This window comes from Periplaneta americana, chromosome 7, assembly GCF_040183065.1.
Source record: "Periplaneta americana isolate PAMFEO1 chromosome 7, P.americana_PAMFEO1_priV1, whole genome shotgun sequence".
NCBI lineage: Eukaryota > Metazoa > Arthropoda > Insecta > Blattodea > Blattidae > Periplaneta > Periplaneta americana.
This window is the reverse complement of record NC_091123.1, coordinates 103928722-103947762: the sequence shown is the minus strand read 5'-3', so window position 1 is coordinate 103947762 and position 19041 is coordinate 103928722. Positions and strand designations below refer to the sequence as shown.

The 19041-nt window shown below is 38.9% G+C and overlaps 1 protein-coding gene across 13 annotated transcripts in view; it reads right to left on the bottom strand.

Moving 5' to 3' along the window:
* LOC138703320 (germ cell nuclear acidic protein-like) overlaps nucleotides 1–19041 on the bottom strand; it is a 300735-nt gene that overhangs the window by 16474 nt on the left and 265220 nt on the right. The window contains exon 10 of one of the 13 annotated variants that reach the window (XR_011333098.1): nucleotides 3–136. The exons of the other annotated variants lie outside the window; for them this stretch is intronic. The gene's annotated coding sequence lies outside the window, so the exon portion shown is untranslated. The remainder of the gene's footprint in view (nucleotides 1–2; nucleotides 137–19041) is intronic. 13 annotated transcript variants of the gene reach the window in all.

Here is a 19041-nt window from a genome sequence, read left to right as displayed (position 1 = left end):
ACCTAGAGCAGAGGTCTCCAAAAAGCGTATCATCATTCGTGCTCTTGATGCTGCCCGCCGAACACAGTGTACTCATACCTCAACAGATGGGAGCGGTCAGTGGGGGTTCGCAGCAACAGTCTTCTTATGTTTACAACTAACATCAAAAGAATAAGAAATATCATAAGTTTGTATATTATTTTGACATACTATGAAGCTGGAGCTCCGTCTGTTGCTATTGACACAAGCCATTGCAAATTCAACCTCTTCTGTTCTATGGTGCCTTTCAGTGCCTGGGACCAGGTGGCCCGGGTTCGAATCCCGGTCGGGACAAGTTACCTGGTTGAGGTTTTTTCCGGGGTTTTCCCTCAACCCAATACGAGAAAATGCTGGGTAACTTTCGGTGCTGGACCCCGGACTCATTTCACCGGCATTATCACCTTCATATCATTCAGACGCTAAATAACCTAGATGTTGATACAGCGTCGTAAAATAACCCAATAAAATAAAATAAATAAAAAAAATTCAGTGCCTGGAAGAGATCTTCTCCAGTTGTATTTTGTAATTACATCTAGAAGACATTCAGACGCAGTAAAATGTTCATTAACTCCTCAGATGAAAATGGCTAGGTGAGCTTTGTCATTTCTATCTGTGCTTTTGTCCAATGCAAGTGAGTAAGCTACTAACTGGTTAATTGTGGTTTCGACTTCAGATTCAATTACATTTACAATCTTGAAAATCCTTCTCTGAACTGTAATTGGAAACAATTTAATTTTCTTAAACTTTGACTTTGTTCTGGACACAATATTTTAGTAACGTCCTATATGCACGATTTCCAAGCTAGAACATAGCTAGCAAGAAGCTTTTTTTGTTTAAGACTGAGGACCGTGTGTGATTTTTGTTTGTATTTTCTTGTTTTATATTTATCAAAATATTTGTAGGCCTACGCATTTCACCTAAAATTAAACGAAAAATTATATGTTTGTCATGCCGAACAGAATGTAAACATATTGTAATATACTGATTATTATGTATAACCAACAGTTATTCAGATAGTCCCAAAATAAATTATTTTCACATGTCCAACATGCCTGTAATTGTATGATATTCTTTGTGAAGAGTAGAGTAGTGTCGTCGCATGTTGAATTTTAACACACCGTTAAAAATTTTCGAACAAATTAAGCATTTCACATTCTCCCCACTAACACAAAAAAATTTCTCTTCCCTTTCATCATTGAATGTACTATGCCCATGATTAGAAGACATTGTTAAACGGTGGAACACTCCGACCAACACAATGCTAATGGCAGTCCGCCACTGCTCTTCGTTTGCGCAAAAACATTGAGTACAGTACAGGTGGGATGGGTGAGGTGGAGCGCGCTCATTATGGCTTCAGTTCCGTTCAGGGGCTTACTCGCGAGTACGCTTTTGGAGACGTCTGACCTAGAGTATTATTATTATTAACATCATCATCATCATTGCTATGCTGATTCTATTATACCAGGAATACACATTGCAATAAAATTATTATGCAGAAATGTGACGAGCTATACAGTTGCATGAATTGCAGTCAGCAGTGAAGGAAGTGGGAGAAAACCAGAGGCAGTATGCTACCCCAAGATTTTTCCCCCTGGCACATCTCGATTTAAAAAAGGCATACCCCCTCCCTTACAACATACATGTACATGATGTATAGGCCTACAATAAATTTCTTCTTATAGTCAGTGTAGTCAGTAACGTGAATCTTTGAAGCTTATACAACACATTAAATTTCTTGATTAAATAATTTCAAGTTACTTCAGTTATTTATTAGATTATTTTGCAATCTTCACTGAGACTTATAATTTAAAATAATGTTAAAGCTTCAAAGTACCTTACTTAATTTTATTAATAAAAAGTGCAACAACAAAAATCACAGTCACTAAATTGGCAACAATGACGACCACAAGCTACAGGCGACATGCTACCATTGTAAACATTCCAGGGGTTGACTTATCAAATAAACGTGTCTAAATATGTGTCATATATGTTGGCGTATATGTCTAATGTCAACTACCATTATACTAGGAGCGCACTCAGCTGAGTGACTTGTTGGCCAGAAATCCGCAGTTATTAATGCACTGCTAGCTATGAGAATTTATACATATATATATATATATATATGCTTAACTTGGAGTCAGGCCACAAAGGGAAACATCGAAGGAGGAAAGTTCGATCCAGTGCGTTGAATTCGGCGTAGCTCAGTGGTCAGAGCGCTTGGTACATAGAACCAAGGACCCGGGTTCGATCCCCAGCACCGGAGCGATTTTTCTCCTCAAATAAGTGTCAATATTACAGATAAATTCTGTAGGACAAATTAATAGGCTATATCTATATACTTAGATTTCAACAAACAAAATTTGATAACACAATCTCAAGGGAAAAAATGGAAATCTCTGCATCATAATCCACAGTTAATTCCCGATTTACCACGAAAATCGTCTGTACCTGCATTTAGATTGGCAACAGGCCATGATTGTTTGGCCAAACACCTGCATAGAATTGGAATATATCAGTCCCCCAACTGCCCATTGTGCAACTCAAACCAAGAAATGGGTTCGAAGCACCTCAAAATCTGTGCTTCAGTGGCTGACCATGATAATATCTTTGAAAAATAGTGGAGTGCAAGAGGTCAAAATAACTTTTTTTGTCAAACGCCTGGCATTAGAAAACAACAACTTTCTTCTAGAGATGACACCTACTACTAGGGCATTCAGCAAGTAATGGCAACAATGCTGTAAATCAGTGCTCCTAGAAGTGACCATTGAAATTTTGTACTACATAATAGAGCAGCGACTGTTTCATAAATTTGCAATAATGAAAGTCTTGAAGTAGTCATATTTTGTAAATACAGTGGCTGTTTCTGATTTGTAGTAAACAACACAGCTCTAAAGGTACAAACAAAGGTGCTTCATAAAAATTCAAGTTGCAGGAGAAAAACATGCAACTCAGTGCTTTAGAGCATTACAAGAATGCCTATGGGAGAGAAGTCCTATCATACTGAACTACTGCAAGTTGGGTAGAAGCAAGGCATTCGCTTTCGATAAGAGTTGACATCCAAAGAGCTTTAGAATGATGAGTGAGAGAGATATTCAGAAATGCTGCTGCAGATGGAGTCTGTTGTCTTCCAAGAATTTGGCAATATATTGTTGACATGGCAGGAGACTATATTTGAAGTATGTAACATCAAAAAGTAATCTAAATAAATTTAGTGTGAAACAGTAACTACGTTGCCTTTACTTTTCAAATGCCCTAGTATATAGTTGCCAATGTTAATGTCACTGCACAGTGGACGGCTGGGCAGTCTAGCTGGAAAAAAATTTTTTAAATTAAATCAAGCCTTTGACAGTTTCAGACATTAGATTCATTGATACACATTATATAGTGGAATATCCTGAACTGCTGGAGATTTTTTTTCTAATTACTCATATATTGGCGTAACTTTACCAAGCTTATCTCCTGCCTTCTGCAGAAACAGAATGATATCCACTTAGGAGATGTAAACAAAAAAATTGAGCGATGCTTTACTTGTTGGTCATGAATTGTGTTCCCTTCTGAGCTGCATACCTCTGAGTCATTGTAGCAAGATGATCAAGATAAGTTCCTGGAAGCATCTTATAGAACAGGTCTAGGGTTCTAATGGTATTAGTTCTGGATGCTGGTCTGCAAGAATCTTCTCACTCCTACTTTCTTCTATCTTCTTGCTAAAAATGGCAGTTTTCTTCCAGATGGAGTTACTTATGGCTTTTTTTGGAAGTGCTGGGACAGCTAGTTTCTTCCTTTTCCTTTAGATTAGCAGTTACCGGTACCACAATCTCGCCACAAACATCTGCAGGGACTACTTTCTCCAGAACATTATCTCGAATATTTTCCTTGTCTGTGATGTTACTACTCTCTTTAGGAGCCAACTGACTAATTTCAATTTCCTCATTATCACTTACAAGATTTTCATTATCTAGCCGATGAATATAATCAATAGCTTCTTCGAGAGTTGGAAACTTTTTAGATGTCACATCTCATACTGGTAAACATGAATGCTAGTAAGATACTGACGGACTGACCACTTGTAGCATTTGCACTTACAACAATGACAGAGATTTGTATGAATATATTACCATTATTTTCTGTTGTTGGTCAGAATTCGATGCAGTATTCTGAATAACATCAAAGAAATTCAAAAATAAAATAACAGCTAAACAATATACTTGTATATTATTACCTGCCAATGTTCCCAATTGGGAACATTAAGTTTCTTCCTATTCCCAAGATTTAGGGAATGGTCCACATGCAACGAATTCCATGCCGAGATTATGTTAGGTGCTTATGATTAGTATAAAAGTACTAAAACTCATTGAAAACACGTTTGAGTTAGATTTATTTATTAATAAATGTGATTTTCTCCAAAAACGACATTTAAAATATTTTTTATCAGCACATGAGTCAAGTAAAGTACGAAACAAGAATGCATAAATAAAGTTCAGTTGTTTGTTAACATAATACAATTTTATTTTAAATCAACAATGACATTTAAATAATTTTAAAAAATATTTCAAAATACTGTTCCCATACGGGAACATTGGCTGGTAAACGGAAGCAATATACTGTATGTAATAAAGAATCTATTTGTATAGGGAAAGCAATAATTAGTGATTAGTAGTAAGCAAAATGAGATAGAGATAAGTAAAAAAAAAAAAAAATCCAAGAAAGGAGTGTGGTAGTGACAATTTTAAATAAGTTAAATTAAGTCTTTAGTTTGGAATGAAGGCAGTAGAAGAAATTAGTTAGGGGTGGATGTAAGAGATTTCAGAAAATAGTGGAGAGAAAAACGAAACTGTTATAGTGCAAAGTAATGACTAATGATAGCCAACAAAATGGCTTGCTACAAACTTCTTCTTATATACAGAGTGAACCGTAAGTAATGTCAATAATTCTGGTGGGTGATTCCTTGAGTAAAGAGCAACAAAAAACTCGAATACCATTTTGCTATATTTTGAATACTTTTTCAGAAGAATGTGCAATTTAAAATACATGAATTACGAGAACTTGCAACACTGGGCCCTACAACCAACTGGAAGTTGTGTTACTCTGAACAAAACACTCCACCTGGTTGTTGAAGGTCAATGCCATCATGCCAAGTGCAGTTGTAAACAAAAAAAAAAAGTGGCCACACTCGTGAACAGCGAATATGTTCAAAGTCCACTTCGGATAAAGATGATGTTACATGATACATGCTCTTATAGACAGAAGCAGTTTCGGAACTAAGATATTTAAGCAGAAGTCATTCACATCTGTGTCTCGTAGAGCAGCGGTACTGTTTTCGCTTAATGATTAGAAGGTTGTGAGTTCGAGCCTTGTTCAAGTTATCATTTATATTTTGTTATCATTCTTTAGCATTATAAATAATATTCAAGTTATCATTTTATTTTATTATTCTTTACAAATATGAATAATATTCAAATTTTCATCTTTATTCTGTTATATCGTTCTTTAGTGATGTAAATAATATTAAAGTTATCATCTGTCTCCCAGATGCGGTTCACTGCACGTCGCTGCTCTCGAAGGCTGGCTTCCTTGCTCGCTCAAAGACTCACTTGTAGACTTGAAGACTCAAGACTGACTCTCGTCGGCAACTCACAGTGTTATTGATTACACCATAACTTTCTTAGAATCTTCCATTCACATGAGTTTCAAAACCTTAGAGAGAAATCCGCTTCTCAATGCTTCCTTACTTCCGCCCAGTCACAGTAACTTTTCTCCCCCCCTCGCTCCGTGCTGTGGCTAGCGTCAGGTGTTCGAGTTTCCCCACACCTCCTTCTTGCTAGATGCGCACGCAGTTCCCTGATGCAACCAGAACATTCCGGAATGGCGCCACAATATTTAAGTTATCATTTTATTTTGTCACTGTTCATTAGCGATATAAATAATAATCGAGTTATCATTTATATTCTGTTATCAATTTTTAGCATTATAAATAATATTTAAGTTATTATTTTGTTATCATTTGTTAGCGATATAACTAATACTCAAGTTATCATATGTATTCTGTTATTGTTCTTTAGCGATATAAATAATATTAAAGTTATCATGCATATTCTATTATCATTCTTTAGCGATATAAGTAATTTAAATTTAATGATAGATTTGAAACAATATAGTTGTATAATATTAGTGTTAGTTTTTTCTTTTTATATTATTCCTGTAAAACAATAAAGTGAAAAGAATGATGAGGATCTGAACCTGAGACACTGACATCTAAAGTTGGCCTCAGTAGTCCAGTTGCTATAGCACTGGCCTTTTTGTGGTCGAGGTTGCGGGTTCAATCCCGTCCCAGGTTGATGGCATTTCAGTGTGCGTAAATACTACTGGCATGTAAAAGAACTCCTTCGGGACAAAATTCCAGTACACTGGCGACGCTGATATAACGTTGGCAGTTGCAAGCATCGTTATAATTTAAATTTTCACATCTAAATTACCTAAATTCTGATGTTCATCTGACTGAGCTACACGGGCACAAATAAAGAAGCAACAACATGTCCTGATGATTTGTGGAAGCTCGTCCAGGATGCCTGGGATGCCATAGATGAGAACTGAAGAGACTAGTCGATTCCATGCCCACTCGACTGTAAGATGTGATCAAGATGGGAGGAAGATGGACTAAATATTGAATCACTGCTTTTTCTTTTGTTTTTTGAACTTTTAATTGTTTGAATTTTCTAAGGCAGATTCCAGTAAGTTTGTTTTGTTTATGCCACGAAAGATATTTGTGTTGAGAATATAATCGATCTTTCTTTCCATTTGCAGTCATAATGTCATAATAAATAATGATAAAGTCATGGCATAATCCATTCATGAACATGATGTTAATTACTAAAAGTCATAAGAGAGACAGGAGCAATTATATTTTCTCTCTTAAAAAAAAAAAAAAAGTTGTGTTTGAATGTACAACTTCACGAATACCAGCCCAAAATGCTACCATTATGCTACAACTATAATACAGAGAACACTTTAAATATAACTGTAGATATCAGGCAACGTGGTCCAACAACATGTAACATTGCCTGTCTCCGAATTGTAGCGGTGATACCTGAAGAGAACTTAGTTTCTAGAGTGTGACCACTTTTTCTTTTGACAGCTGTATATTGGATTTAAACTCGTAACAAAAAAATACAGATGATATACTATTTAATTTTTGTGTTTAAACTGTGTTAGATAATGGAGAATGATCTCTGCTTGTTTCAAGTTAAACAAAATCTTGGACAATTTAAAATAACCAACTCTATAACCTAATTTTAATTAAATGTTGAGAGAACACATGAAATAAGACACGCTTCTTTCAAACTAAATGGATAAGATTATGAAATATTTCTACACTCTCATTTCAATTGAATATTCAAAGATCGTGAACAGTAATGATGCATATTTCACGTTATAAAAACAAAATTTAAAAACTCTAAAGGAAAAAGTAAAAATAAGGTATACTTATTTCACGTTGAAGCAACGAACAAAATTAAAATAGTAATATTTTGAAACAAGTGTATAATGTTATAGTTTATTACATGAGTAAATGTTATGAAATGAACGTAGTGAGTTACATATCTTTTACCAATGTAATAATCGTATAACTTTATAATGAGTTTCATATGCTACTTTTTTGTACGACAGTACACCATGTCCCGCTTGGAGGGACTGAGAAATAAGTGCTAATTTAAAGTATAAATAATAGTTTTATAACATAACTTTTTGCACAACTTGATGTAAAAACTCTCAGAGTCTCGGAGAATGGTTAATGCAACTCTATGTGTGTGCCTAGAGTTACCCTGAAGACATCCAAAAGGTACACCCTTCTGGCAAGTCTTCCATAACATTTGTGGAGTGATTAGCACAGGTGCATTTATAATGCGTTGTCTCAGTTTTCCAAAGTGTCAACTGTACCACGTTGGGTGACCTAGGTGGCCAGGCAAGGGTTCTCCACCACCGGCTTGGCTCAGTTTTGTTTTGTAAATAGTGCTTTGTGAACATGAGTTGAGATTAGCAGTACAATGTTGTTCTCAATAATCCAAGTGAACTGTCATTGTCGTCTGTGGAGTGCAATAACGAATACTGTGTTGCTGTATGGAGTGAAATACCCATTGTTGAAGGGAGTGTTTAAATTCAATTATAGAAAGTCAGTATTGTTGTGAATAAAAGTTACATTATTGTTTGAATTAAAAGTCACATTTGGTGTCAGAAACGGGACATTGTCGACATAATGGATAACCCTACGCTACAGCAGATCCTGCACGCCATCACGGACATGAACACATCAGTGAGGTGAAAAACGACAGCAGTGAGGTGAAGAACGACATAAGTGAAGTAAAAGCAGAAATGAAGAAAGATATTAGTGAGGTGAAGAACGATATATGTGAAGTAAAGGCAGACATGAAAGACGACATGAACAAGCACATTAGTGAGGTGAAAGGCGACATAAGCGAAGTAAAAAATGACGTCACTACGCAAATTGGAAGCGTTTCGGCCCACGTAGATGGAATTGTTACCATCGTGAAAGACGAATGTAAAGCCGATTTTGACAAATTAAACGAGAATTTTGCAACTATAAACGAGACAGTAGCCGAATTGAGACACGACGTAGACCATTTCGACAGCAAAATTAGCGCTCTCGAGCAGACGAGTTGCTGGATAAAAATGCTAAGGAAAACAACCACATACGTTAATGGATCAACATGCTGAAGAAAACAAGAACATACTCGCGTTAGTGGATCGCCAGGCTAGAGAACATAAAGAGATAGTTGCCGAGGAGGTTCGATGGGCCATGGAAGAAGCAGCAACAGATATGAGAACCCCATATAGTGGTCCGGTGGAATCAACAGCTCCAGCCAGACATTCGAACATCAAGACGCCGAAGTTCGACGGAACGACGTCTTGGGCGATTTTCTGTCGCCAGTTCGAGGCTACCGCTGCACATAATGGGTGGACGTCAGCGGAGAAGACTACCCAGTTGCTGACCGCGCTTCAGGGACAGGTGTCGGAGATACTTGACAGTGTTCCAGAAGATGAGACAGCCAAAGAGATAAAGGAAGCCTTGGAGGGACGTTATGGTGACCATCAACTTGCGGCAGCATTCAGGACCCAAATGAAAACGAGGGTCCAACAGTCGGGCGAGTCCCTACAAGAATTTGCGAAGGCAGTGGAACAACTGGCCCATAAGGCCCTCAGGGGCCTACCACCCAACTTCGTCGCTGGAGAGGCGGCCTATACCTTCGGGAGTGGAGTTCGAGACCCCGAGATCAGACAACAGCTACTCTTGGCCGAGCATAGCACCATCAACGCAGCTCTGGTGGCGGCCCTCAGGATGGAGGCAGCCAAGTGGGTGGCGGGTGTCTCAACACCACACTGGATCAAGAGCGTCACGACGGCCGATGTTGAGGGACGCCAACCGAAGCCACCCGAGCAGCGGAGATGACGGGCACCCACCTGCTGGTCCTGCAGCAGACCGGGACACCTAAGGAGGGACTGCGACCGATCTGGCCACAGGCAGGAGAGAGAAGAGGCCGACACCGAGAGGAGCCAATGGTCACCTGAGCAACGGGGACGCAGGACCAGCAGGTGGGCACTTGCAGAGGGATTGCGATCGATCTGGCTACAGTCAGGAGAGAGAGGGGACCGATGCTAGGAGGGGCACGTCAGTGCTGTCATCACCGTCCCCTCGGCTCATCCTGAAACCGGTCAACAGAAAATGCGACGATGAGCTGATTGCTGAATGACGGATAAAAGGCCGTCCATGCAGAGTACTGGTAGACACCGGGGCAATAATCACTATCGCCAGACCAGACGTCGTGCGTGGCCTACCAGGGAGGACGCCGCTGCGCCGATATGAGCTACATACTGCGTCAGGCAAGAGCCTGCCCATCCAAAAAGAAGTTTTCCTGGATCTGACCTTGGGAAAGAGGCTGGAGAGGTGGGTATTCGTCGCCAACATCACTAGACGTCAACCTGGGACTCGACGCCACGCGGATTTTCGATGCGATGGTGGACGTCCTGCACTGTATCCTCCGTTTTGGTCAGGATGAAGTGTTTCTGAGGGACGTCGAAGACCAACCCACGGCCAGCAGACTCACTTTGCAGAATCAAGTGATAATCCCAGCAGGCTGCGAGATGGTGGTGACGACACGACTGGATGGACAGCCTAAGAGAAACCTGATCCTCGATTCACAAACAACTCCGATAAATGGGGTTTACGTGGCCAGATCCCTACTCCCGAACCAGAAGGTGGTACCGGTGAGGATCCTGAATGTCACCAATCGGGACAAGGAGGTGCCTAGTGGAACTCAACTAGCTAGCATTGACCCGGGGTAGTGTCTGTGACGTCTCTGCGGGATAAGGAGGAGGGTCAGCGACCACGTCGAGAGCTAGACCAATCGCTGAAAGAGCTGGCTCGAGAATTGGCGGAGAATTTAAGCAAGGGAGAAAGAAGACAAGTCCACGATCTATTGACAGAGTTCCAGGACGTGTTCAGCCTGTCTGAAAATGACTACAGGAAAACGGAGAAAGTTCAGCACCGCATCGACACCGGAAATGCTCGCCCAATCAGACAACCTCCTCGACATGTCCCTCTAGCTAAACAGAGGGAGATTGACAACCACCTGGAGGGCATGAAAGCAAGAGGGGTCATCGAGGAATTCGACAGCCCTTGGTCATCACCTGTGGTGCTGGTAAAGAAGAAGAATGGGGACCTGCGTTTCTGCGTGGACTACAGAAGACTGAATGACGTGACCAAGAAGAACTGCTTTCCCCTTCCACGAACTGACGACACCTTGGACACCCTAGCAGGAGCAGAGTGGTTCTCAACGTTGGATCTCAAGTCAGGATACTGGCAGGTGGCGCTACTCGTACATCCTGAGGATAAGGAGAAAACGGCATTCTCTACAGGCCAGGGACTATGGCAGTTCACCGTTATGCCATTCGGCCTCTGCAACGCTCCAGCTACAGTCCAGAGACTAACGGAGTCCGTAATGAGATGCCTGACATACGACACCTGTTTGCTGTACCTTGATGACGTCATCGTGGTCGGCAAGACTTTCGGCGAACAGCTGTCGAACCTGAGGAAAGTGTTCGAGAGACTGCGACAAGCCAGGCTGAAGTTGAAGCCGAAGAAATGTCATCTGTTCCAGAAGAAGGTCAGCTACCTGGGGCACGTAGTAGGGACCAACTGAGTGCCCACAGACCTGGAGAAGCTGCAAGCCATCAGAGGATGGCCGAGACCGAGGGACAAGCAGGAGGTGCGCCGCTTACTCGGCCTCTGCACTTACTACAGAAGGTTCGTAGCTGGGTACGCCAACATCGCTATGCCTCTAACCCAGCTGACCGAGGAGAAACGACAATTTCAATGGACGGACGAGGTGGAGTCATCCTTCCAGTCGCTGAAAGAGGTGCTCTGCACTGCTCCTGTACTGGGATACCCTATCCCTGGAAGGAAGTTCACGCCCGACAAGGAACAATGGTGCCGAAGGTGCGACACATGTGCAGCTAGTCGCGGACCGAGGACATGCAGCAGGGGACCCATGCAGCAGTACAACATGGGAGCTCCTTTTGAGAGAATCGCCATCGACGTTGCTGGACCATTCCCGGCCACAGATCGAGAGAACTGCTACCTGCTAGTAGCCATGGATTACTTCACAAAATGGCCAGAGGTGTACGCGATTCCCAACCAAGAGGCTTCGTCGATGGCAGATGCACTACTTGGCAACTTCATCTGCCAATTCGGGTGCCCTGGGAACTGGATAGTGATCAGGGGCACAACTTCGAATCCAACCTGATGGGAGAATTGTTCGAGCATCTGGGGGTGCATAAAACCAGGATCACTCCCCTCCACCCACAGTCTGACGGCATGATGGAACGCTACATCAAAACCGTGGAAGAGCACCTGTGGAAGGTGGTGTCCAACCATCAGCGAGACTGGGATGCCAGAGTCCCACTGTTCCTCTTGGCCTACAGAGCTTCGGTCCACGATACAACAGGGATGACACTGGCAAACATGGTCTTCGAGAGAGACCTGCGCCTGCCCTGTGATCTGCTATTTGGCACGCCACCAGCCAGCGACTGACTACGTGGCAGAACTGACCGAAAAGTTGAATGGAGTCCGTCAACTGGCTAGAGAGCACCTCAAGATGGCCAGCAACAGGATGAAAGTGCGCTACGACAGATTAGCCAACTCTGCAGGATTCCAGGACAATGGCCTGGTGTGGCTTTATCCACAATATGATTCACATGCATTAATGTTGGACGAGACATCCGATATATCAATTAGAGAGCAGATGTCTGTTTGTTTTCGTACTGTTGACCAAAATTTTGCTGTTCATGAGTTGTTTCGTGGTTTTTATGAGCTTCCATTAAGTGGTTCACATACCCCATTTAAATCTGTGAAGGATATATTAAGATATTCTATTTCTGTGAACAATTATCGTGGGCAATGCTACGATGGCGCAAAAAACCGTTAGTGGTTGTCTGCAAGGATTACAGTCACAGATAAAAGAAATTGAACCCAGGGCTATTTACATTCATTGCTTGGCTCATTCCCTAAATATAGTTGTTCAAGACTCATTTAATAACATTCTAGTATTAAGAGATATGGTCAATTCCCAAAGATTTGATTTCATTTATTCGTGGCTCTCCCAAGAGGCTAGGAAAATTCGGAAATCTTAAACAATTGCTTTCAGATTCTCATGACACTGAAGCAGATGAAGGTTTAAGACCGTTCTGTCCAACGAGATGGTGCATGCGTGTTGTGTCTCTGTTGTGCATAGATAATAAATATGAAGTTCTTTTGCAATTTCTTAATGATATGGAAGATGAAAGAAATGATGCTGGTGCAAAAGCTAAAGGATTTCTAAAATGTCTGCAAAAATTTGAAACTCTGTTTCATATCAAGATGCTAATTTTTGTATTCCAAAGAATAGAAAAAACTTAATGCAGTACTTCAAAAAGTTTCATTGAATTTTGCCCACATAATGGCTAGCGCGTCTGGTTGCAAAACCAGGTAGCCCGGGTTCGATTCCCAGTCGGGGCAAGTTACCTGGTTGAGGTTTTTCCCTCAACCCAATATGAGCAAATGCTGGGTAACTTTAGGTGCTGGACCCCGGACTTATTTCACCAGCATTATCACCTTCATCTCATTCAGATGCTAAATAACCTAAGATGTTGATAAAGTGTCATAAAATATCCTACTAAAATAAAAATAAAAATTCATTGAATTTCCGCTTTGCTTGTAATTCTGTAGATGCTGTTTTGTCTTCAATAGGAGGAGCCAGAAATACAGATATATTTTTATCACTTTGGAAACATGCTAAACAAAAGTGTGATGCATTGCAATTAAGTCTCCCCACTGTTTCACACCCTAGAAAATTGCCATTAAAATTAGGAGGTGATGGCAAGCATAATTCATCAGATATTCAAGAAAAGTTGCGAATTTTATATTTTGAGGTAGTGGATCAAACAGTAAGCAGCTTTACAAGCAGATTTCCGCCCGAAACAATATCACAACTTGTCAAAATAGAACAGTTTTTATTAGGCAAAGAAGACAGTAGTTACGTTACTTCTTTTTATGGTGACAAAATAGAACAGTTTTTATTAGGCAAAGAAGACAGTAGTTACGTTACTTCTTTTTATGGTGACGATTTCAACTGTGTAAGACTGACTCTTCATAGAGATATTTTGTTGGATGTGATAAAACAACATAATGTTACACTAGATAGCTTTGAAAGTGTAGTGCAGGGCCAGGCATGAGAGCGGCTCCATTTAGTCTGCCAGAGCTGCTCTCGCTCCGCGAGGCACTTCAATTCCAAGCCAGAGCAGAATGCTCACACAATGGCGGACTCGCATTACAGCTACCTTCCCTGCATTAATATAACAAGAGCCACAGTCAGTCTGTCAGTACATAATAGTTTATAAGGATATTGCATCAATCTATTGTACATTACAGACTTTGTAACACTCTTATTAATTTAATGGAATAAACTTCACTCTATGCACATACACACAAATCATTAGGCTTATTTACATAACCCATACGCACATACTGCAATCTCCTTACCACGGTTGTACGAGACAGGCGTATGGCTTCCACTTCCCTAATTGCTGTGGAAAGAGTTCACCTGCCAATATAATTAAACATCGCTTGATAAATTCACCTTCGTTGAATGTTTTCAATTCCCTTGCAATTTCGTGGCAAATTTTGTAGCTAATTCTCATAGCCGATTCACTAAGTGCATTATTATCATCCTGTTAACACATAATATAATATAATATAATACAATATAATATAATATGACATGACATATATGATATGATATCATAAACTGTAACATACTATACTGTGATATAACATAATACTTGTATAATTTAAAATTATATATTACTAAATTGCAATATAAATATCAAATAGATACTCTGATATAAAGTACCTGAGAAACATTTTCTTTAAGTTGTTGTATTAATTTATAGCGTTCATTACCAACATATTTGTCATATTCAGTAGCATGTTGTAAAGAATAATGCTGTTGGATATTGAACTTCTTAATCAGTTAGGTTATATTAAAAAAATACTGCATCACTAATGTCATTTCGGAATATTCTGTGATACAGTACTTATCATCATCATTATCATGTTCATCAGCCGCTTTAATGTATGAGTGGAAGCTCCATCTTCAAAGTTCGCCATCATATTGCAGAGTCACCACTGTACAGACACTGAATGACGTACAGTATGCATATGTCACCACGCTCGCAAGGACCGCTCTTTAAAGCACACAGCCCTCATTTCTCAGAATCACGTAATGTGCCCAGCCCTGGTGTAGTGCAATACTTGAGTAAGACAGAGGATGACAAGCGTGTAGCTCTGAAGAACATGAGATACCAGAATATGTAAAATTATTGCGACTTCTTTTAACGATACCTGTATCCACATGTACTGCAGAACGTTCGTTTTCTGCACTTTGAAGACTGAAAACTTACACCAGAGCCACCATGAACCAAGACCAGTTAAATCATGTAGCATTATTGAACATCCATTCCGATCTCGCAAGGGAACTGAACCTGTAACCTCTAATCAACGAATTCATCAGCAAAACAACTGTCAGGAGGAGCACGTTCCAGTCTCTCCCTATTTAGGTGAGTGATCATGTATTTTAAGTTAATTTTGTAGCATTTACATTTACTATAACTATACAGAGGGTAATTATGAGTTTTAAAGTGTAACATGATGAGCATACCCCAAGATTTTCAAAAGTCGGCACCTATGTAAGCTTTTATGTGATTATTCCATATTCATTCTCAGATATAATTCCAGATTTTCAAAATGATATTTCTTTACTTCACTGTTTTAACAGTTCATATGGAATTATCACTAATGACATGTGAAAATATGTTTAATGTTAACGCTACTATTGTATTCAGCATCACAATCATGTTCATTTTCTATTGGTCTACTTGATTCTGGATAATTAGAATAATCTTCGCACCCATATCATCAACTGAGAGTGAAAGTATCACCACCAGTTTTCAGATGTTCCACCATATCTTGTGCATGATCCTTCTTAGCATTTCTCTTAATACTTTCACAACAATTATTTGTTTCATAGTCAGCGTTTCCACATCCAAATGGCGACTGAAATCTTGGGTTGAAGAAACCCATGCTCGCTCCTTTTTCCCAATGTAAGTTCCATCACTATGTTTTTCTTCAATTACATTCTTATAATTAATTGCTAGATCTACTAAAATAATTATGTTTCTCATATGAGGTAACATTTGTGCTCCATATACATTTCTTTTTATCTATTTCCGTTGTAATTATATTAATCTCTAATACTTGCATAATGTAAAAAATAAAATTTTTCGCTAAAACAAATGACTACACAACAACTATAGGCACATTCAGTAAACTTTCACATAGCCATTGCTTCTTTGATTTCCGTTACATTGCTCTTAACATCTTATTACCTAACCAAAGTACCTCAAATGGTTGGTGAAACACTGTTACACTAACAGGATGTTTAATTATTAATAACACATTAGTTAACATGCTGTTAGTGTTATTTTAACGAAGCTTTGTGAAACTGGGCCTAAATATTTTAGCTCTGGCAAATCGTTTCATAATGTGAACTTTATGATACAAGTTATGCCTTCTTAATAGAATTCATGATGTTTTAGTCGTCATGGTAATATTTTATGCCACTAGTACGATGACGTAGTATATTAAGCATAATTTTCACTAACAACAGACTGCTTATAATGTTGATGTACAAACAATTTTATTTTCGAACCCTTCGACTTAATTTTAATTACTTATTCGGTAACAGCCACTAAGAAAAGCTTATTTTACATTATACAAATGTAATTAATGATTTAACAATCTTCTTTTGTCGTACTACGAGCATTTTCTTCAGCCAGTTAGAAATAGCTACCTCCCACTTTAATTTTTTAAGTAGTAACTGGTCTCGTTGTCTCACCCATTCCTTACATACATGGGCTGCATCTGTCCAGGCAGCTTTACAGTGTTGTCACAGTGCAGCAGGGTTTAAAATTCCTTTGCGAAACAAAAACTTCCATTGGTTTGAATCAAATTTCTGCACATTTAAAGGGCAAAACTAAAATTCTTTCAATCCTTTGTTATCATAATACACTCCTCTCTTAAACTGACTGAGCATATTGGGAATTAATTCAATAGTTTTCCCAAAATAACTATGAAATGTTTCATATAAAATAATTTTTTTCTCGAAAAGGAAGCACAAAGGAGCATAATTGTATTACACTTTTTTGTTTTAAATAACCCAAGGAGTAACCCCTTGAAATTAATGACATTACTTACAGTTCACCCTATATATTTTGATCATGCTGCTTCCTAGTGGATTTTTATGGAATTATGAAACTATTCCATGGAGGTGATAATAATTCAAGGGACTAAAGTTTCTCAGTCCATAACAAATATGTTTTAAATATTTTTCAATCTTTTCTTCAAGCAAAAAAATAAAAAAGATCAGATATCCAAGACTTTTTAATGTATGTGTTGAGTATTGAGCGTGTAATAGAGTGTTTTCTACATAGCCCACAGAAGTTCTTGTGGAGAGCCTCTCGTGAGCTGGAACACTGCACCAGTGTGGAAGGTGCTACATAAATGCTTACAGATGAAGGCATATAAACTGCACCGATAAAGAACAATAGTATCGCTTCGCCTGTGAATTTCAAGAGTTTGGACAGAAAGATGGGTTTATTGAGCACCTCATATTAATAATGAGGAAACATTTCACGTAAATGGGAAGGAGAATCGTCACAACTGCCGAATTTGGGGCACTGACAATCCACACACTTTCATTGAACGTGAATGTAGTTTATCAAAGGTAAATGTATTTTGTGCCATGTCACATTACAAACTATACGGCCCTTTTTTATTTTTCATGGAGGCCACAGTCACCGGTATAACTAGCTCGATATTCTTCAATCATAGTTAATGTCTCAAATGAATTAAGATTCGAATACAAGCAGAATGGTACACCTCCCCACTATCACTGTGAATTTCTATGAGTGACTATCTCAATCTCACACTTCTCCAACGTTGGATAGGAAGAGGAGAATGGACAGTGCTTACATAAAATGACTGCCACAATATCCTGATTTATAGGGAAGACCAGGTAACTTGATACCCTAAGGGTGAAACCTAACCATTTTTCCCCCATTACTACAAATGCTAGTGGATTATGGTGATTTTCTAGTTTGAAGGTTGAATTTTCTTTTGCCAACTTCGTTTCGAATTTCGATACTGACAAATACTATAAATGGTAGTGATTTTGTAACCGGTATGTTGGCAGCTGAGGCAAATATCGACAATATTTGCCGGTACTGGAGTTCCATGAAATTAAAATTGTACTAGATTTCTCAGCCGGTTACTGGAAGATAGCGAAATTCGAACTTATTAATAATTAATTAATATTAGTATTAATATTAATACATAATAGTTATTTTATGTGTTGCGTTGTGGTTATAATTCAAGAATAGTCAGATAAGTACGAATGAATATAATATACTTGGGTGTGATAATGCACGTGGGTAATGGATAGAAATATTATTTCAAATTTTAATGAATTTCTTTCGTGTTTAGATTTTTATTACTATGTCAAAAAAATGAAATAGTGTTGCAGTGACTCCTCCAAGGAAGAAAATGTGTGGCATTCAGAGTACGCTTCAGAAATCTGTAGTTCACGTGTATAATGAGTTGAAGAAAGAAGATAATGAAGAAGGAATTATGCTAACGGAGACAGCAATTACAACCAGAATAGGACAATTATTAGGTGTAAGTATTCTTAAGCATACATTTCAAAGTGGTATTCAGTTTTAGGAGTTTGCACTAATAATTTCATGATTGTGGTCAAACAAAACACATTTTTAGGTTAGGCCTACATGTTTAATCAAGTCAGTGATTTTCATATTGCCAAACTAAATACATTTAAGATACTGTAATACTGCAGTAGGTGATAGCTTAAATACATTTACAAATTAGACGAACAAGTAATCAAACAGCACGAAAGTAAATTTCCAGTTTTCTCTTTTGGTATTAAATTAACCGTTCAGATCACAATTTACATGCCACATCGGCCGAAGAAAATACAAGTCATATTGTAATTATTAACTTGATATTGCAGCAAATATTACATGAATGTTGGCCTGTTATGGTGCTTAAAAATAATTCAATTTTATATAATAACTATATAACATACTCTATAAAGCATAGGAACGTTGACTCTGGCTGAATAATTTATTCATGACTGGTCTAAGTAATATTAAATATGGTGTTTCTTCAGAAAAGCTACCCCACCCAACGTACTTGTTAAGATATAACACTCGAGAGGACGAGGACGCACTACTGGGAAACTAACCATTTCTCTTCGTCCTGGACCTCTCGCATGTTATATTGGTAATTAGTAACAAGTTTGAGGGAGGGAATACAACAATGCATTAGAATATACAGGTAAGTGTCAA